Raw genomic sequence first — 23,199 nt, 5'->3', positions numbered from 1 at the left:
AGAAGTAGGCAATGATGATGCAACAGCACCTTACAAGATACAGAAGTAGGGGATTCATCCCTGACAGCAGAAGTGGCTACTCCTTGAACCTAAAATTTAAAAATAAACAACACCGACAAAACCATAAATGGGTGAATGTCTGAGAGCTGTGATATGGTGGATTTCTCATTCACCCTGGCTATGGCGAGCATTCTGCTTGAGATCAACTTCAATAGAAATAAGCAGATGGAAACACCAGGGAAACTTACTTATGTGCAACTTGAGCCCAAAAATGTGTTTTTATCACCCTAGTTGATGTGCTGATGTTAAGCAAAGTTAGAATACCCTAAGCTAATTTGCAGTTGTCTTTTCTTCTAATATTTGATAAAGACCATTCTTTGTGGATGTAGCTCAGAATACAAAACGAATCTTCAGATTTGTCAAATATCTCCAGTATGTTATTGGAATACCTATCTCATCAAATTCTCAAATGTTTTTAGACATTAGCATTAATATTTTTGTGACTGTCAGTAATGTTATATATATATATATTATATATATATATGTTATTATATTGTAAGATTGCTTCCTTGACCTATAAAGCAGTGGAGAACACTCAAAAACAGTATAATTATCCTAATCTGGATGGAACATGAGGTCTTCCTACTGAAAAAGCTGAAGTAGAGTTGAGATACCAGTGTGAAATTTCCCATTACTTTAACAGACATATTTTATCATCTCAGTTTCTTTCTTGTGTGTGACGTGGGGATATAGAACCCCTTGTTTACCACACCATCAAGATCTAAGAGGGTGGTGGAAATGTAGGTCACCTCTATAGGGTAACCTTGGAAAGTCAATTTGCCCTTCCCGAAGAACCTGGGCTATACTGTATTCATTTTGCTCTGAGACAGTCTCTTGAAAGTCCTGATGGGATTGACACTGTTTTTTTCTATTACTGTGCTTAGATCACATGTCTAGACTCATCATTGCTTTTTATACTTCATCAGGTTTGCACAGGTTATCTCTTTGTTCCCATGTCCATTTTTTATGCCTCTCATGTTTGAGCTAAGATCAGATATTAGTTGTCCCCAAAGTTTGAATACTTAAAATCTGTCACTTAAGCAACATGCCATCAACTTGATTTCAGACTTCTAGCCTCCTGAACTGTGATAGAATAAAGTTATCATTGAAAGTCAACCAGTGTGCTTTCCTTTGTTATAGTAACCATAAGAAAATTATTGAGTTCCCAAACTAGAGCTCAATTCTGTCTCCCACTCCAAACAGTAAACTGTTAACCTAGTTCCCCAATCCAAGTATGTACTTCAAAAATTTCAGGGAAAGTGGAAGTAAAAGATATGTTTACTTTGGTGCCAAAATTTTGAACTCCATACAGAGTATTTTCTTTTTTTAAAACACATTTTTTAATTTATATAAGGTGAACAAGTTTCATGTAACACATATATGCATGTTTTAGAGCATAATGGTATTCCCTATCCTACTCTCCCTGCTGCACACACTCCCACCCTATTTCTGCCTTCCTTACTTATTTTATATTTTAATTTTTATAATGACATACTTCAAGTTTATTTCATAAACACAAGCTTAACCTTCCACTAAATATAGAATTAAACAAGTAGTAAGTAGAAAACCACTGTTCCTCAAGAGTATGGACAAGGACTGTAAACAATAATCAAATCTCAAAATATTATTTTTGCTTGTATAAATCTCATTTTTTGTACTCTACATATTAGTTACCACAAATCAGAGGAATATATGATATTTTTAGAACTGGCTTATTTCACTGAGCACAATGGTTTCCAGTTGCATTACTTTGTTGCAAAAGACAGAATTTCATTGTTTTTTAATGGCTGAGTATTATTCCATAATGTATATATACCATATTTTTTATCCAGTCATAAGTTGATGGGCATCTGTGTTGATTCCATATCTTAGCTATTGTGAATTGAGATATAATAAACATGGTGGTAGAGATAACTCTTTCATATGCTGATTTCATTTCCTTTGGGTAAATTCTCAGGAGTGGGATGGCTGGGTCATACAACAGATCCGCTTTCACATTTTTGAGGAATCTCCATACTGTCTTCCATAACAGCTATACTAGCTTACATTCTCACTAATAATGGATTAGGGTACCTTCTCCCCCACATCATCACCATCATTTATTGTTTTTAGATTTTTGGATGAAAGACATTATAACTGGGGTGAGGTGAAATATCATTGTGTATTTTGTTGGCATGTTCCTGATGGCTAGTGATACTGAGCATTTTTTCATGTGGCTGTTTGAAATTTATCCTTTGAAAAATACTTGTTCATGCCCTTCGCACATTCTTAACTGGTTTGTTTGTTCTGCTGTTGTTGAGTTTCTTGAACTTTTATAGATCCTGGATATTAATGCTTTATCAGTTGCAGAGCTTGCAAATATTTTCTCCCATTCTGTCAGTTGCTGCTTCATTTTGTTGAGTGTTCTCTTTGTGGAGCAGAAGCTTCTTAGTTTGATGTAATCTCATTTGTCTATTTTTGCTTTGATTGCTTGTGCTTTGGGGTCTTTTCCAAGAAGTTTTTGCCTATAACAATATCTTGTAGTATTTCCCCAGTGTTCTCCTAATAATTTGATGGCCACCAGCAAGGTAGTAATCAGTCAGTACCTGAACCAGTGCCCACATGGGATGCCAGCACCTCAGGCAGAGTCTCAACCTACCACATCACAGCACTGCCCTCCTTGATCCACTTTGAGTTGATTTTTGTATGAGGTGTAAGGTAAAGTTTTTGTTTCATACTTCTGTATGCAGAGATCCAATTTTCCCAGCACCATTTGTTGACGAGACTTCCCTTTCTCCAGGGATTTATTTAAGCTCATTTGTCAAAGATTAGTTTTTGGTAGATGTGTGGATTAATTTATGGAGTTTCTACTCTGTTTCATTAGCCTACATGTCTATTTTTGTGTCACTACTAGCCTGTTATGATAACTGTCTTGTAGTGTGTCCTGAAATCTGGTATTGTGATAATTCCAGCTTTGCTTTCATAGGCTTTCATAGTTGAAGATTGCTTTAGCTATTCAGGAGTCTCTTGTGATTCCATATGATTTTTATCATAATTTTTTTGAGATCACAGATTAATGCCATTGGTATTTTGATGGGGTTGCACTGAATCTGTAAGTTGCTTTTGGTATAATGGAAATTGTGATGATATTAATTCTTCCAATCCATGAACAGGGAAGATTTTTCCCCTTTTTGTGTCTTCTTCTGTTTCTTTCTTTAATGTTTTTTAATTTTTATTGTAGAGAACTTTCACATCATTGGTTAAATTGATTGCAAGGTATATACGTTTTTTTTAGTATTGTGAATGGGACTGATCTTACAAATTCTTTTTCAGCTGTGGCATTTTCTGTATACAAAGGTAAATGATTTTTGTATGTGGATTTTTTATCCTGCAACTTTACCAAACTCTCATGAGTTCCAATAGTCTCTTAGTGGAGTCTTTTGGTTTCCCTCTCTATATAGATACAGCACAGATAATTGTTTCTCCTTTCCTACTTGTATTCCTAGTTCTAGAGAAAGATGATAAAGGACAACCGTGGAGAGTGCTCTGAGGCAGAAGAGCACAGGGGAGGGAAAGGATTAGGTTGATGAGGCACTCTGTATTTTTACTGAGGATCAGCCTAGTTCTCAGTCTCAGTGGGCCATTTCTATGAACTTAAATATCACATTATGGGCCCATCATAGCTTTGATAGTAAATAGGCCAGTTCACGTGCTTTTTAGTTCCATGAGTGTGTGTGTATATATATATATATATATATAGCCACTTTCCTTCCCTCATCTTGATGCCTTCCACATGAGCCCATCTGTTCCATCACAGCCAGAAGAGGGTGTTACTCAGTCCCCAGGGAGTGCTAAAGCAGAAGACTTCAATGACATCATGATGGTTGTTTTTCAAAAATCAAATTTACACAGAAAATGCGTTGCCAGCTAGAACTCTTGTCAGGTCACAGTTGTTTCACAGTGACTCATCCATCACACTGAAGACTATCCCACATGGACCAAAGCAATGAAATCCCACGCACCAAAGAATAAATAAAGTTATGCTAACTCAAGGGTGCCTCTCATCAAATATTTGCAGGAAACTTAAATAGTTTGGCAAAGGGTATACAGGACTGTTGTAAGGACACACTGTATTCTTTTCTAAAAGGAACTTAGAGAATATAAGAATCTTGAAAATGAATGATTACTCATGTGTAGAAAGTACTGCATTGTACCAGAGCCTCTGGAATACAGTTTCCTTTACCAAACAGTAAAAAAAAAAAAAAAAAAAAAAAAAAGGTGGGGGGTGGTGCTGTGGTGCAGCGGGTTAATGCCCTGGCCTGAAGCACACAAGCACCGGCATCCCATATGGACACCCGTTCAAGTTCCGGCTGCTCCTCTTCTGATCCAGCTCTCTGCTATGGCCTGGGATAGCAGTAGAAGATGGCCCAAGTCCTTGGGCCCCTGCACCCATGTGAGAGACCCAGAAGAAGCTCCTCGCTCCTGGCTTCAGATCAGCTCAGCTCCAGCCATTGCGGCAATCTGGGGAGTGAACCAGTGGAAGAAAGACCTTTCTCTCTGTCTCTCTCTCACTGTCTAACTCTATCTGTCACATTAAAAAAATAAGTAAAATAAATCTTAAAAAAAAGAAACTGAATATGTTAAATTACTTTTAAAACAGATTTTTTTAATTTAGTTAGTCATTTGAAAGGCAGATTCTAGATACTGAGAGAGAGGAGAGAGGAGAGAGAGACCTTTCATCCTCCGGTTCACTACCCAAATGACTACAGCAGCCAGCTAGTGATGGGCCAAGCTGAAGCCAGCAGCCTGGAGCTCCAGCCCTGGTCTCCTGAATGGGTGCAGGGGCCCAAGGACTTCGGCCACCTTTTGCCACTTGCCCAGGCACATTAACAAAGAACCATTAAGACCATTCTGATTCGGAATTCATATACTCTAAAATCTCCCTTATTATATGAAGTCTTCATTCCTGACTTTGAAACTAAAGGAAAACCTTTAGGAAATGAATACTTATTTCTTCATTATGAACTGGTATTTTCTCAATGAGCAAGTACTGATTCAGACTCTTCTTGAACTCATCCCAGAGTTATTTCACTATCTTCCCTGGTACACTTTATGTTAGGCAATTCTTTTAGAAAGGGAGTCCTTATTCATGTTACTTCTTCTCAATTCTGAAGTCACAGTGTGTAAGTGATTGGAAGTTTAAACTTTCCAGTGCTTTTTGCCTCACCAGAGGGAAAATTAGCTCACAAATGTAGCAGCCTATGAACCTACATTTTCATCCAGCACTGATTTTTTTTTTTTTTGACAGGCAGAGTTAGACAGAGAGAGAGAGAGAGAGAGAGAAAGGTCTTCCTTCCATTGGTTAACCCCCAAATGGCCACTATGGCTGGCGCGCTGCACTGACCCGAAGCCGGGAGCCAGGTGCTTCCTCCTGGTCTCCCATGCAGGTGCAGGGCCCAAGGACTTGGGCCATCATCCACTGCACTCCCAGGCCACAGCAGACAGCTGGGCTGGAATAGGAGCAACCAGGACAGAACCGGCACCTCAACCGGGACTAGAACCCATGGTGCCAGCGCCGCAGGTGGAGGATTAGCCTAGTGAGCCGCGGCGCCGGCCTCAGTAATAAGTTTATGTTTAGTAAGAGTAGTACTGTCCAACGGAAGTATAGTGAGTAACTTTTGTAAATTAGAATTTTATATTAAATTCATTAAAAAATTAATCCATATTTATTTGTGTTTTCAATTTTTTAGATAAAATAGTTTATAACCAGAATATTTTAAATATACTTTTATTGTGCATTTTTTAAAAACTTTTATTTAATGAATATAAATTTCCAAAGTACAGCTTATGGATTACAATGGCTTCCCCCTCATACTGTCCCTCCCACCCACAGCCCTCCCCTTTCCCAATCCCTCTCCCCCTCCATTCACATCAAGATTCAGCATTTTATGTAAACAATTTGTTCTTACTATCACTCCAACAGGCAGCTAATATCAAACTGATCTTCCTTTTAAGTATTGCATATTCATATCCAGGATATTTTTACCCTTACATTTCATCTCAATTTGTACACTAAAATTTTGATGATTACTGAAAAGAAATCACTGAAGGAGAAATTTAATTTAATTTAATTTAATTTAGTTTTGTTTTGTTTAAATGATAATTATTAATTTGGAAGTGCAACAGAGAGTGAGACAGAGAATTTACATCTTCTGGTTCACACCACAAATGGCCAAAACAGCCAGGTCTGCTTCAAGGTGAAGCCATGAATCAAAAACTTATCTTGGCCTTTTACATGAGTAGTAGGGCCCCAAGTACTTGGTGCCTATCCACTGCCTTCAAAAGTGTGTTAGCGGGTCCGGCGCTTTGGCGCAGCGGGTTAACACCTTGGCCTGAAGTAGCGGCATCCCATATGGGTGCTGGTTCTAGTGCCGGCTGCTCCTCTTCCAATCCAGCTCTCTGCTATGGCATGGGAAAGCAGTGGAAGATGGCCCAAGTCCTTGGGCCCCTGCACCTGCGTGGGAGATGCAGAAGAAGCTCCCAGCTCCTGGCTTTGGATCAGCACAGCTCTGGCCGTTGTGGCCATCTGGGGAGTGAACCATCTCTCTCTCTCTGCCTCTCCTCTCTCTTTGTAACTCTGACTTTCAAATAAATAAATAAATCTTAAAAAAAAAAAAAGGTGTATTAGCAAGAAGCTGAATAGGAATCAACGTGGCTGGAACTGGAACTGGCACTCTGATATGGGTTGCCAGCATTGCAAACAGCAGCTTTACCCATTCTGCTGTAATGCTGGCCCCTGAAGAAGAAATTTTAAACCAAACCTAAGCCATAGTCCAGATGAGCCCTTCTGCAGGCAAATGTATCTGTCAGGCCAAAACTTCCACATGCCCAAGCTTGCACACAGAAATATATACTGATCAGTGAGAGGATGTGAATCCCTCTGTGTATGGTTTGGAGAGTGAATGCTTGCTATAGAAAAGGTTTGCTTTTGGAAGAAAGAGTAGCCCTACATGTTTTCTAAATGACACTGGTTTCAAATTAAAATAAATTTATAAGTAAGTGATTAAAATAGATGAATAGAAAAATTCACAGTATCACTTTCAGTGCCTAAACATACAGTTTATTCATGTAATTTATTAATTTTATTTCCAAAGGTTGAAGGTTGCTTTACAAGATCATCTGTTCAGTGACTTAACAATATTAATTCTTCTCCCACCTTAGAGAAATTAATTTTTCAGCTAAAGGGCATGAAGGTTGAGTGGGAGTCATGATGCAGCGAGGTAAGCCTCCATAGGTACTAGGTACATCCATATCTGAGGGTCTGTTAGACTCCTGAGTGCTCCACTTCTTATTTAGCTCCCTAGCAATGTGCCCAGAAAAGCAGTAGATAATGGCCCAAGTACCTGGGCCCCTGCTACCCATGTGGGAAACTGGATAGAGTTCCTAGCTCTGGTCTCACCTATCCCAATCCCTGAAGTTGCCTCATTTGGGGAGGGAACCAATAGGTGGAAGATCTCTCTGTTTCTGTGCCTCTTTATATATATATATATATATATATATATATATATATATATATAGGCAACTCTGATATTCAAATAAATAAGTAAATAATTTTTAATAAAAAAGTGTGTGAAGGTGTTTCCTGGAGCTTGCCATGCCTCAGGAGTCCAGTGCTTCACTAGTCAGAGTAGAGAATAAATGTAATACCTAAATACTGGCTCAGAACATATCAACTCAAATATTTATGCTGTTATGCTCTTTATTTTGTCTAGACACTTCTGTCCCTTCTATACTCAAACTTCTAATAGTCTTGTCCCATAGATACTCTCATCTGATGGCAGTGCTGCTAATTTCACAGAAGAAAGTGAAACAAGAAGAGAAATCTCATAGTTCTCACGCTTGCAATGGTTTCATATACCATATTCTGTGTGAGCAGCCTGTGCTCCCAATTAAAGCCAATTTTTTACTTCTTCATCAGGTTTCCATTTTACCTCACCTATACCCCCATTTTTTAATCATAATTTTCCTCTGACTGGTAATTAAATTTCTTTGGCCTATGTATGAAGAACATCCAAATACAAGGAATATGCCTGTTATGAGGAAATTATATACATATTTCAAAATACTTTGAATCAAAATAAAATTCTCCTTGTATTCCATTTTCCAGGAAATTTTTGAAGTCTTCTCACACTGTCAGTTCTCCCATCCTCAAAGAATGGCCTTCTTTTGACATAAAACTATTTCCCCATTTCACTGCTCCATCTTATAGCAAAGTTCTTCAAAGAGTTATGTAACCTTGTCATCTCCAGTCCTCTCCTCCTACTCTCTCATACTCTCTGAATCCATCTGAATGGTTCTCAACACCACCCCTTATTCTTATTTACAGTGAGCTCTGTATTGCTAAATCCAAAGATGTATTATCAGTTAATATCTTCCTTAACTTAGATGATTTTCCTTTTTCTGAAACATTTTTCTTTCAGCAAAACACAGTCTCTGCATTTTTTCTCTACTTCACAAACTCCTTTACACTCATTTACACTTGAATTCCTCTACCCTGGTTCGTTCACTTTCTGCCACACAATACATGAAAGCACCCTAGGATTCAGTCCTTGGGACTATTTTATATATAGATCATTTGATGGTGATTTCATCTGGGTTCAGGTCTTTGTGATAAGCACTATATCTTATAACCACAGCCTGGAACTCTTTCCTAGATGTCAGGCTAGCACATCAAACTAAAAGTTTGATTTCTCTATTCAGATATCTAGTTGGGGGATCTTCCTCTTCAAAGTATTCCTCAAATTATCAAGAACTAATCAATCTTCAAGTTGCTCAGGACAATGTCTTCGGAGCAATCAATGGCTCCCCTTTTTCTCCTTCCTCTCGCCTAACCTGTTGCATTAGTTTGTATTTATTTGACTACTGAACAGTTTCCAAATGTGTATTAACTTTGTATTTTATCTAATTAATGATTTTTTATAACCCTGATACATTTTCCTTTTGATATGTTGTTCTTTTATTCTTTTGTTAGTATGCTGTAGTTCTTTTTGTGTAAATGAAAATAGCTTTATTGTATTTTTCTGATTTCATAAATAGGGCAGTGTTATTTTCAGCAAAGTTGAATAATACATAAAGAATAAAGTAAATATGATTTAAAATCCTACCACCCTGGAAAAATATCATTAATATTTCAGTGATTATTCTTTACATGTCTATTTATGAATGTAAATACAATTTTAATAAGTAAGACAATATTTGATATCTTTTTGCTTTATTTTTGTGTTAATTGTGGTCAATTTATTTAAGGCAGTTTCTTGTTTCTTCTTTTCCCTTTTCTGCTCCTTTTCTTATCTTCTCCTGCAAGACTCACCCATTCTACGGGCATCCAGGGTGACTAACCCTTTAAATCTTCTTCCATAACTTTCTAATATAATCTAATCAAATTGTAAGAGATTATATAAGCTCTCTCCCTTTCTTGAGTGTAGACACACACACACACACACACACACACCCTGACGATAGTTTTTTAGTGATGTTGATTTGATTAAATATAAAAGCAAGGTATAATCAGAAAAGCTCTGTCTCCTACCCCTTTCCTCCACTCCATTTTGGGCAATTTTTTTCTTTGCTTTTTGGTTCGTCCTCCTTTCCACAATGCTCTTATATAATACATATTTGCTTATATATAAATTTGATAAATTGTTCTAGTGTCTTTTTTCCAACACAAAATTCAATCCAGAATTAAACATTACAGTTAGCTGTCATGTCTATTTAGTCTCACTTAATCTCAAAACATTGTTTCTTCTTTACTGACTCCATTTAATCTTAACAATTTTTGAATAATACAGGCCAGTTACTTTGCAGAATGTCCCTCAATTGGAATGTTTCTGACAGTTTCTTGTTTGATTTACCTTACGCACTTTTGACAGGTATACTCCAGAAAAAAAAACCCAACATATCCTTTTTAGAGTCAGGAGAAACACAGGGTTAGTTTGTCCTAATACCAGTAATGTTAACTTAGATCATTTATTTAGGGTGATGTCCACTGTGTTTCCTCATCCAAAAGTTACTAATGCCAGTGTAATTAACATGTGTTTGGAGGGGAGGATACTTTATACTTTATAAATACGCTGTTTCTCACCAAGGTTTCACCCACAGGTGTTTAGTATCCATTAATGATTTCTTTATCCCTTTATTGTTCTATGTTTATTACTGGCCACTGCACAGAAGTGGCCACCTTTATATACTTGCATGTATTTATGTGTGTTATCAACAAATGTATTTTTATTTTATAATTTCTTTTTCATTGTTTCAACTGATTTTCAAATTATCCCCGATTTTGCCAGGGGGTGACTTTCAAGATAACTCCTTGGCTTTTTCATTATATCCTTATCATTCTTTAAACACTTTTTTATTTTCTGGCACAAAGTAAGGACTAATGAACTAGATTAGTATTAATAACATATCCACTCTGAAATGAAGTGCTACAAAAAAAATACAAGAGGTCTTCAAAATGTTCATGGAAAATATGGAATATATATTAAAAAAAAAAAAAAACAAAAAAAACTATGCATAGCTTTTAAAGAAATTTTTACACCATGAATTTACTCAAGTGCTCTCATATAGAAAAGAAGATGAGAATGGAGAAATGGGGTGTCACCAAAGCCCACAAAGCCAGATGTCCAACAGCAGCTACAAATAGAGTGAGGATACTTGCAGACAGCTGAGATATAAGTAGAGAGAGAGGTTTCAAGACAGAGTGGGAGTCATGGACGATCCCTAGACACTTTTGCCATAGTGTGGAGACCCTCCCTAACTTCTTTCCCTTTCCCACTCTGCAATTTTCCAAATAACACGATGAAGGTCAATGTGCAGGGGAGCATGGGAATGTACTACCCTATGCTGTAGAATATGTCGGAGAGGGAGATGTAGGGAAACCAGCCGCTACAGAAAGCCAACCACCCGTAAATGCATGATGAAGCTAATCCCCTTCCAGCTTTCTTACTTTCAGTTTAACAGGAAACTGAGGAAAAAAACAGTTTGATATCTGTGCTCAGGGAGACATCTAGCCCAGCATTCCAAGACAGAGATTATTTTGCAAAAAATAATATTGAGATTAGTCCAAAAGGACTAGTGAATGAAACCATTATACCAAACTACTCAATTATTCTTTAACTGTCTAGTGATTAGTGACTGATTATTTTTCAGAAAAAAAATATGTGAATTAGTCATATTCATAGGTACAATGTAAGCATGGGAATAACTTTCTTCACTGGAAGAACTTACCTCATATATCTCTTGTGATGCGATTCTAATGAAGAACATAGCTTCTCATAAAATCCACATTCTAATGTATTCTAAAATACCAAATTTTCCTTTGTATATTGTGCATCATCCTCTTTAGTACTGATTAATGAATTTTAGGTATGCATTGAAAATCATTTAGAAGAATTCAATTGGAAACAATTTGGAGGAATTTATTTTAATTGTAATTTAGGCAAGAAAATAAAGGTTGGAAGAAGCATGAAGAATGATTAAATGTACTATTTTTCCTAATGTAATGAGCTCTCTAAAATGAACTAGTAATCAACAGTCTTCATATTACCATTTCTTCCATGAATGTTTCTAGGTATTAAAAATAAAGCGTGTGAGATTGTTCTTTTTGAATAGCCTTTCTGTGAGGAAATATGAAATACTACTTATCACTTGACTCAGATTTTGCAAGGCATTTGTCTACGAAGCCATCACTGAACTCAATCACAAATTATAGAATTGAGTGATGGACAATTATACTCATAAAATTTTAAATTTATTCAATCAAGAACATCTACTATGGACCAGTCATGATATTATGCATATAACTTAAAAAAATGAGTAGGACAGTTTCTACTGTCCAATTGAAGACCATATAGTGAAAAGAGTTGATTTTAACAGGTATTATTTTATGAGGTATAAAAATTTAATGAAAGATTTAAAAATGATGTGTTTTTAAAATAATTTTTGTATTGTGCTAAGTAAAGAGTAGGAATGAAAAAAATATGATTAGAATAGATATCAAATTTATACAGAAAAATCCTATAATGAAAATCATCACTTGTTGAAAGTATTTACTCAAGTTATTTGATTATGAAAATTTGTTGTATACTTCTTGAAATACTTTTATACTTTTCAAATAATTTTGTTTTCACTTATGGTGAGCATGGATTAAATTTTCATTAGAAAATAATAGAAACTATTTAATGAAGAATCATTAAGTCAGGCATTTCTTTGTTCTAAGGTAAGGGTCACTAAATGCTGACCAGCAGACCAAATGCAACCTATAGCCTGTTCTCTGTTTGTGCCCTTATGAAAAAAGATTGTCAGATCCTTGTGTAAAGATTAGAACCATTTCACAGTGACCCTTAATTGTTCTCTGTGTGGAGAAGAACTAGGAGGAAATCACTAAGGCACACTACTCAAAATTATTCAGCATGCAGAAATTGCCTCAAGTTTATTTTTCCAGACTAACCTATTTGAGCGGCACTGCATACCATGCCATTTATGTGGATTATTGAATTTAATTCTCAAAATAGTATGACACACCATATTTTTTTACTTGACTATTAGTGATAATGAAACCGAGACATAGACAGATCATACTCGCAGCAAGAGGCAAAGTTAAAACTTGGGTCCAGGCAAACTAATTGGGCTAAAATAACCTTTCTGTGAGGAAATGTAAGATCATACTTATTACCTAAATTGACCTCCAAGTAATATTTTGCAAGATAGTGGTCTAAAAAGCCATCACCAAGTTGGACTTCCATTTTCAATTGGAAACAAAATATAGGTCTGTATATGAAAACTCCCCTCTAGAGACTGGCTGCATATTTTGGGAAGACTGATTTCATAAAGTGCTCTCAATTGACAGAATATATCCATAAACATGAGATATTTTCTCACCATAGACATTCTCAGTTTGAAGAAGCTAATAAATTCTGTAGACCTGCAGATTAAAACCATTAGATGTAGTCTTTCATTAGAATTCATTCCCAATTAATGGTAATAAAAAATAAATTAGCATTCTGTTTCTCTGGATACTGCATGTCTTCCCATGAAGTTTTCATCACCTTTATGATAATCAAGTATAATAATAATGTGAATTTAAAATCCTGTGCTTGCTATATCTGCTCATCTTTTGAACTGAAAACATGTTAGATAAAAAAACAATGTGAAACTGTATCACCATTTTATCAACTCTCAGCTGACATAATAGGAATAGTAAAAAAGGCTTCTATTTTGTTTCTATAATTTGAATGTTTCTAATTTTATAATCCAACTGTGTTAATTACAAAGTAATTAAACTGTTTCCATTTGAATAACAGCAGTTACTTTTTAGGAAGTGTGTATATTATATCCAAACTATTTGATGCATCTTTTCACACTGCATCTAGCTATACTAATGTCATAGATACAAAGTTATATCTTAGTAATCTATGAAATTTTTGTTTAATTATTTAAGAGGAAGGGAGAGAGCTTTCAACTTTTGGTTCGCTCAAATGTCAACAATGACTGAGGCTGAGCCAGTAAAAAGTTCCCCTAATGATTCTGTAAATCTGTTCAGATGATTTTTATGGATGAGAGATGGATATGGACATTAAAATGTAAAGTCAGGGAATAGAATAATTCATTGTATGGCTTAAGAAATGTCTTTTTGAGGCAATACAAATATTATATTTATAATATATAACCATCTTCAAAAGTTTGTGAACAACATAATAACCAACATACATATTTTTCTCCCTTGTAGTAATTTACAATTTGTTGTTATCTTCGTGTTCTTTTATATCATTTAAATGATCTAAAACACAGTAAAACAACATGCCAAATTTCTGTGACTAGCAAAGTAAGTTACATTAATTAAAATTTTGTTTTTCTTTTATATACAATTCAAATAGGTTTGCAAGGCTTCATTTAAGTATTTAGTGATGATGGTATATTCTGTCCTTGTAATCAACAAAATGAAAAAGCATTAAAATACCTATGTAATTAAAAACATGTTGATACTTGTTGATGTCCAAATCATTTTTATGGGTCATAAGATAGCTTGCATGTATAACATATTGAATACTCACTATTTACTTGTTTACTTGTCTAAGTCAAAAGATAATCCTGACACCTACTGAAGTATTTTCGAAATGCTCAAGGATTTGAGATTATAGAATATGAAATGTTTGAGATTTCATTGCATTTTAGTCTTTTTTTTAAATAGAGAAGAAAGAAAATCTTATTTCTTTTGTAGATGTGAGTATAGATAAGGGATGAAAAATACATTCATTCTTTTAAGTTATTTCTAACTGAAGTGGAAGAAATTAGAATGTATAGGTAAGAATGAAGCCATTTGCTAAAACAAAGGATATTACATTATGTTTGTTCTCATCACAAAATTGCTTCTTATCTAAGCAGCACAGAATCATAGAGCATCCAGAAGAAAGCCTGGGACCAACACTGACAATTACTAACATGGACGGATTACTCTGTCCTTGTCAGGTACTATGCTAAGCTTTCTGCCTGCTTATAATATTTTTTAATTTACTTGCATGTATTTCATAAATGCAACTTTAGGAACATTGTAATTCTTCCCACCATACCCGCCATCCCAACCACACTCCTACCCATCTTCCACTTTCCTCTCCTGTTCCCAGTCTTGTTTTTTACTAGGACCCATTTTCATTTAAATTTATACACAGAATGTATGTAAAGAGTTTACCACTTTGTATGAGAAAGAAAAAGAAAAAGAAAGAGAGAAAGAAAACAAAACAAAACAAAACAAAACAAAAAACACCTCCTCAACAGTCCAGACAAGGGCTGTTCAAAGTCATTGCATCTCGAAGGTAATTTTGCTATTTTTGAACAGAAGCTTAACTATCTTTAAATAAGAACCCAAGAATGATACCTCTTTTGCGATCACTTAGACATAACTATAACTTATGAGACATAAGAATGTCGTCCACTTAACACACTAAAACAAAGTAATTGTTTGACAACAAATTTTACTATTATGTCTTATAATACAACTTCGTGAGGACAAAGGTCCTGCATGTAAAGTTCGCACACAGTGACTCTTGTTGTTTATGTAACAATTAATACTCCTTTGTATGAGAACAGTAATCACCTGAGCCTCTTGACATGAGCTGCCTAGGCTATGGAAGCCATTTATGGAAGCCATATATATGGAAGCCATATGTAATATTCCATAATTTCTTTATGCAGTCTTCAGTTGACAGACATTGGTGTTGATTCTATATTTTAGCTATCATGAATTGAGCTGCAATAAAATGGAGGTACAGATAAGCCGGCGCCGTGGCTCAATAGGCTAATCCTCCACCTTGCGGCGCCGGCAAACCGGGTTCTAGTCCCGGTTGGGGCGCCGGATTCTGTCCCGGTTGCCCCTCTTCCAGGCCAGCTCTCTGCTATGGCCAGGGAGTGCAGTGGAGGATGGCCCAGGTGCTTGGGCCCTGCACCCCATGGGAGACCAGGAAAAGCACCTGGCTCCTGGCTCCTGCCAGGATCAGCGCGGTGCGCCGGCTGCAGCGGCGGCCATTGGAGGGTGAACCAGCGGCAAAGGAAGACCTTTCTCTCTCTGTCTCTCTCTCTCACTGTCCACTCTGCCTGTCAAAAAAAAAAAAAAAAAAAAAAAAAAAAAAAAAAAATGGAGGTACAGATAGCTCTTTCATATGCCTATTTTATTTCCCTTAGGCATAATTTCCAGGAGTGGGATGGCTTGGTCATATGATAGGTCTATATTCAGATTTCTGAGGTAACTCCATACTGTTTTCCATAGTGGCTTTACCAGCTCATCTTCCCATCAACAGGAATACCTTTTCCCCCCACACCGTTGCCAGCATTTGTTGTTTCTTGATTTCTGTATGAAAGCGATTCTAATGGGAGTGAGGTGAAACCTCATTGTGGTTTGGCTTTGCATTTATCTGAAGGCTAGGGATCCTGAGAATTTTTTGTGTGTCAGCCATTTGGATTTCTTCTTTTGAAAAATGTCAGTTTGCATCCTTTGCCCATTGCTTAACAGGGTTGTTTGTTTTGCCATTGTTGAGTTTTTTGATCTCTTTATATACTCTGGTTATTAATCCTATCAGTTGTATAGTTTCTAAGTATTTTCTCCCATTCTGTTAGTTGCTTCCACTTTGCTGATTGCTTTTTTTGCAATGCAGAAGCTTCTCAACTTGATGTAATCCTATTTGTTGATTTTGGCTTTGATTGCCTGTGCCCCTGGGGTCTTTTTTAACATTTTATAAAATAATCTATGTATTTAAGCATTGTGTGTATTTAGTGAACAGCCTGAATTATAGAAAACCACTAAGAATCATTCATTGGTTTCCCAATTCATGGCCTTCAATTATGTTCTGTTGACTTGGCCATAATTTTACTTAAGGACATGACCTGAAGATTCTGTATATCCATGGTCACTTTCAAGTCTAAGATGCCTGTAATAAAGCATCAGTCTTCTCTTAATACTCATCCCTCTTTTTATCCTACCCATGTCAATTATCTTTGACACTATCACTTACATTGATCTTTCATTCATTCTTTCTTTTTTTTAACTTTTATTTAATAAATACAAATTTCCAAAGTACAGCTTTTGGATTACAGTGGCTTTTTCCCCCCATAACTTCCCTCCCACCCGCAACCCTCCCATCTCCCACTCCCTCTCCCATCCCATTCACAGCATGATACATTTTCAATTCTCTTTCTATACAGAAGATCAATTTAGTATATATTAAGCAAAGATTTCAACAATTTGCACCCACACAGAAACACAAAGTATAAAGTACTGTTTCAGTACTAGTTATAGCACTAATTCACATTGGACAACACATTAAGGACAGAGATCCTACATGAGGAGTAAGTGCATAGTGACTCCTGTTGTTGACTTAACAATTGACACTCTTGTTTATGGTGTCATAATCACCCTAGGCTCTTATGAGTTGCCAAGGCTATGGAAGGCTCTTGAGTTTGCCAACTCCAATCTTATTTAGACAAGGTCCTAGTCAAAGTGGAAGTTCTCTCCTCCCTTCAGAGAAAGGTACCTCCTTCTTTGATGGCCTGTTCTTTCCGCTGGGATATCACTCACAGAGATCTTTCATTTAGGTCTTTTTTTTCTTTTTTTGCCAGAGTGTCTTGGCTTTCCATGCCTAAAATACTCTCATGGGCTTTATAGCCAGATCTGAATGCCTTAAGGGCTGATTCTGAGGCCAGAGTGCTGTTTAGGACATCTGCCATTCTATGAGTCTGCTGTGTATCCCGCTTCCCATGTTGGATCATTCACTCCTTTTTAATTCTATCAGTTGGTATTAGCAGACACTATTCTTGTTTATGTGATCCCTTTGGCTCTTAATCCTATCATTATGATCAATTATGAATTAAAACTGATCTCTTTGACTAGAGAGATGGCATTGGTATATGCCACCTTGATGGTATTGAATTGGAATCCCCAGGCACGTTTCTAACTCTACCATTAGGGGTAAGTCCGATTCAGCATATGCCAAATTGTATATCTCCCTCTCTTATTCCCACTTAAGCCACCATCTGAGACACTAGTATACCATATGGTTGCTGGTTCATGTTACAGCTGCTCTACTTCCAATCTAGCTTCCTGTTAAAGTGCCTAGGAAAGCTGAGGAATATGGTCCAAGTACTTGGCTCCTGCCCACCATGTGCTAGACCTACAGAAAGTTTCTGGCTTTGGGCTTCGGCCTGGCCCAGCCCTGGCAATTATAACTATTTGGGGAGTGAGTCAGTGGATGGAAGAGCTCTCTCTCACTCTGTCCCTCTGTTTCTCTTTGTCTCCCCTTCTGTCTTTAATTGTGCCTTTCAAACAAATAAATAAAAATTTAAAAAATCATTTTTGTAATCCAATAACCATAGTTTACCTTATGTTCTTTTTAGATTTTTATCATTACTTTAAAAAAACATAAGCAGGTACCTTTTTTTAATCATATGCTCATTGAAATATTTTACTTTTTAAAAGTAAGTACTATTGGCATTTTGATTAAAGGAAAACTAATAGTCTTAGACTCCTGTAATAAAAATCCAGACAGTAGGGAAAATTAACACTATGGAATGGCAGTTGTTGTGTTGTTTTGTTAATTTAACAAGGGAAATTGATTTTGTGGTCAGATATTGCTACATTACAAAAACACTAGTTTTATAAATGCAAAATCTATTTTTAATTCTTTAAATATCCAGGGAGCATCCTTTCTATTTGCTGAAACTATTTTCCACTTTGTTTAACAGTATGTCAATACTTCTTTTTTATATTGAAGACTGTGTACTAACAAAATGTACTTACTTCATAGACAGAGATGTATGTAATTTATTTTTATTTGAAAGAGAGAAGGAAAAGGAGAGAGAGAGATGGAGAGAGAGAGAAACAGATCTTCCATCTGCCAGTTCACTCCATAAGCACCGAACAGCCAGGAACCAGCAATACAGGTCACCTGGATGGCAGGACTCAAATACTTGGGGCCATCACTATGGCCTCCCAGGGTGCAATTCATCAGGAAACTGGAATCAGAAGCAAAACCATGGCTAGAAATCAGGCACTCAAATACAAGCTCTGGAATTCCTAAGCTGCATTTTAACTGCCATGTCAAATACCCCCTCCAATTTAAAGCATTTTTATTTGGAATAGCATTTTTGTAAGCATCAATAAAATGGTAAAGTACTTTGAATAGTGGAGACAGTAGGTGCCAGTTACATCATAAGTCTCCCTGATGATCTGGATTGCTCTCTGAGGCTTAGTATATGCAAAGGGATTTCCAAGAGATGTTATTTAAATAGCATAAGTGAAAAAAATCCCATCACCAATTACCTTATTCTGTAGTTATTAACCCATCAGTAAGACTTTATTTTTTATCTTAGTAATGTATTACATATTATTTTTTATAAAAATAATTGCTTTGGTAAAATTGAGGTATATTATGTTATGCTTCAGCTGAATTTATATCTTATAAACTCTCATTAAAATATTTCACATCCATACACACACACACACACACACACACACACATATATATATACACACCAGTGTCTTAGGTGCTATAAATGTAAATTACTTCTGTCTTAAAGCATAACGCTTTCTATTAAACAAGATGTCTTCACAAAGTTCATGTAAAATGCATGCTATGCGGGCTGGTGCTGTGGCACAGCGGGTTAAAGCCCTGGCCTGAAGCTCCGGCATCCCATTTGGGTACCGGTTCTAGTCCTGGCTGCTCCACTTCCTGTTCAGCTCTCTGCTATGGCCTGGGATAGCAGTGGAAGATGGCGCAAGTGCTGGGGTCCCTGTACCCATGTGGGAGACCCAGAAGAAGCACCTGGCTCCTGGCTCCTGGCTTCGGATCAGCACAGCTCCGGCCATTGCTGCCATCTGGGGAGTGAACAAGCGGATAGAAGACCTCTCTCTCTATCTCTACCTCTCTCTGTAACTCTCTTGCAAATAAATAAAATAAATCTTTAAAAAAAAGAAAATGTATGCTATGAAAAACCTATGCATGGATTTCAAAATTTTACACCAAAGCTAAATATCTTTATTTTCCCATGAACTTTTTGAAACAATCATATTTCAAACCCATATATGTGATATACATGATGTACTATATATATATGCATGTTGCATAATATATATTTTATTTATGTATAATACATATAAATATATAGAGAGACTTTAATTGTACCATACCCACATTCTTCCCAAAGCATTAACCTTCTGAATATGACTATATTTAGTTGTGTTTACTGACATGGCATCTTTGAAAATGTCTCTGAAAAACACTAAGTAGTCCATAGACTCCCCAGTCCATCATAGGCCCTTCCTTTTCTGCTACATTTCTGAACAAATCTAACAGTCATGTTTTCTACTAGGCATCTGTATGCATTTCGCTTTGCTGATACCTAATTTACAATATATCACATATCATTCTTCCTTTTAGCTTTGTTATGTGGGATAACCTCACCTGGTACATTCTATGCATCTTAAGGACATGGACCATGTCCTGCATCTTATATATTCCAAAGTAGTTTATACAAAGGAAGTAGTCAGTGAAAATTTATTGAGGAAGGGCATTTGGCCTACTGGTTAAGCCGCCAGTTGGGACACCTGCATTCCACACCACAATGTTTGAGTTCCATACTCAGCTCTGATTCTTCATTTCAGCTTCCCACTAATGCAGATCCCTGAATGCAGCAGTCATGAACCAAGTGACTGGGTTCCTGCCACCCATGTGGGTGGTTTGGATTGAGTACCCAACTCGCAGATACATGAACATTTATGGAGTGAACCAGCAGATGGGAGCTCTCAGGGAGAGCAAGTGTAGCATTCTTTTTAATGTTTCTTATATCTTTTCTTTGTTGCTTGATCTTTATAATAAATGTTATGTTGTCATTATTTTAGAATAGCTTGTGATAATCAAATGAAGTTTTTTATTTGTTAGTCCCATGGTAATCAACAAGTAAAAATCTATAATAAATTTACCCAAAATAGGAAGCAAGGAATCAAATACAATACTAGAGAAAATCATTTATCCACAAGTGCAGATTATAAGATGGAGGAGGAAAGAAACCACATAAAACTAGAAAACAAATATAAAAATGGCGGCGGGTAGTATGGCCTTATCTAACAATACTTACTTTAAATGTAAATGGATTAAACTCTACTTAAAAGACACAGAGTAACTGAATGAATAAAATACCAAGACACAACTATGTGAAAGAAAATAACTTCACTTGTAAGAACACATAAAGTGAAAGTGAAGGGGTAGAATATTCCATGCAAAGGAGCCCCCCCACCAAAAAAAGAACATCAATAGCCCTATTATATCAGATAAAATAGATTTTAAGTCACAAGCAGTAAAAAGACAAAAGGAATGTTACTATATAATGATAAAAACTTCAAAGCAGAAAGGAGAAATAACAATTATAAAAATAAAGGCACCCAATTCCAGAGCATCTAAATTAATAAAGCAAACTCTCACTTTCAGAAATGGACAAATCATCTAGACTGAAAATTGACAACGGAAAAGAAGAATTAATTTTCAATGCAGACCAAACGAATCTAACAAATTTATGGGATATTCCTTCTAACACCTGTAGAGTCGAATATTCTTCTCAAAAACTAATGGAAAATTCTTCAGGATAAATCACTTGGTGGGTCATAAAATGTGTCAGCGCATTTTAAGAAATAGAAATCATATCAAGAACTTTTTCTGAGAATATAATGAAACTAGAAATCAATAACAAGAGAAACTTAAAAATCTACACAAACACAAGGAAATTAAACACTTACTTCTGAATAACCAACAGGTCAAGAAAGAAATTAAGGAGGAAACTTAAAATTTTCTTGAAATAAATGAAAACAAAAACACAGCATACTCAAATCAAGGGATACAGAGAAAGCAGCACCAAAGGAGAGGATTAAGGCAATCCATGCCTGAATCAAAAAAGCAGAAGGATGTGAAATGAACAACTGTATTTAAAGGAACAAAAAAAAAAAAAAAAAAAAAAACAAGAACAAATTGAACTTAAAATTAGTAGAAGAAAAGAAATAACAAAACTCAGAGGACACAAAAAATGACACAGAGACTAGAAAACCCAATATAAAATATAAGTGATGTGAAGAGCTGGTTCTTTGTACTACACTTGATCTTAGCCAAAAGGCCAAGAAGCGATGAGAGAGCTGGTTCTTTGTAAAAGATGAATAAAGTTGACAGATCTGTAACTAGATTATCCAAGAAAAAAAGCTGCAAGATTCAAATGCATAAAATGAGAAATGAGTATGGAAGCATAACAACTGACACCACAGAAATGCAAAGGATTGTTTGAGAGTACTATGAACAATTACAGTGGCAAAAAATTGATAACCTAGAAGAAATATATCAATTCCTTGACATATATGTTAAAAACACTGAATCATGAGGAAATAGAATACCTAAATACACCAATAATGAGCAGCAAGATTCAATCAGTAATAAAAGATCTCCCATCAAAAAAGTCCAAATCAGATGATTTCACTGCTTAATTTTGCCAAACATTTAAAGAATTATCACCAATTATCTTATTTTTAAGATTTATTTATTTGAAACTCAGAGTTAGAGGAGACACACACACACACACACACACACACAGATCTTCCACCCACTGGTTCACTTTTAAGTAATTGTACAAGCCAAGGTGGAACCTGGTATAATCCAGGAGCCAGGAGGTTCTTTTGGGTCTCCCAAGTAGGTGGTCAGGACCCAAGCAGCTGGGTCATCTTCTGCTCCATTTCTCAGGTCATTAGCAGGGAGCTGGATAGCAAGTGGAGTAGCTATACATGAGCCGATACTCATATGGGATGCTGATATTGTAGCAAGTGGCTTTACCTACTATGCCACAACACTGGCCACCAAATTTTCTTAAATTGTTTCCAAAAAATAGAAAAGGATAGAATTTTCCCAAACTTATTCTATCTGGCCAGAATTACCTTGATATCAAAATCAGGCAAGGACACAACACAAAAAGGGAAAGATACAAACCGATATCCTTTATGAACACAGATGTAAAAATTCTCAACCAAATTTCAGCAAATCAAATCCAGCAGCATATTACAAAGATTATTCAACAGACTATTTACCGTAATGAAATGGGATTCATTCCAAAGATGTAAGCATGGTTGAACATACACAAATCAATAAACATGATTCATCATGTCAACATAGTAAAACAGAAAAACTTCGCCACCCCTTTGTTATTCTCTGATATGTGGCAGTTAATATAGAATACAAAAAATGTATAGGAATGAAATGGACATCTTACGATATGATCATTGTTTTTAGCCCTTGTTTATACTTCTATGAAACTGTGGTCTTCCTATTTTTTTTACTTGTTGAATATTATGGTTAGTGGTGAATTAAGCCTATGCTCATAGAGTGGATTGCAGTTATATCTTTGCAAAAATGAAAGAAAAACAAGAAAGAAAGGATGTGGAGGTATTGAGGCAGGAAGATGGAGAGGAGGGAAGTATGGTTATCTTCTTTGAATTATATCTATAAGGGGCCAGCACTATGGTGCAGTAGGTTAATCCTCTGTCTGTGGTGTCGGCATCCCATATGGGTACTGGTTCGAGACCCAGCT

General features: G+C 36.1%; 1 long non-coding RNA gene and 1 pseudogene across 1 annotated transcript in view; both read right to left on the bottom strand.

The window, feature by feature from the left end:
* Window positions 1-23,199, bottom strand: part of LOC127491657 (uncharacterized) — a 188,154-nt gene that overhangs the window by 11,097 nt on the left and 153,858 nt on the right. The window lies entirely within an intron of this gene.
* On the bottom strand, window positions 21,653-21,756 carry LOC138849208 (U2 spliceosomal RNA; annotated as a pseudogene).

Source organism: Oryctolagus cuniculus, chromosome 3 (genome assembly GCF_964237555.1).
Source record: "Oryctolagus cuniculus chromosome 3, mOryCun1.1, whole genome shotgun sequence".
NCBI lineage: Eukaryota > Metazoa > Chordata > Mammalia > Lagomorpha > Leporidae > Oryctolagus > Oryctolagus cuniculus.
This window is presented reverse-complemented; position numbering and strand designations above follow the sequence as displayed.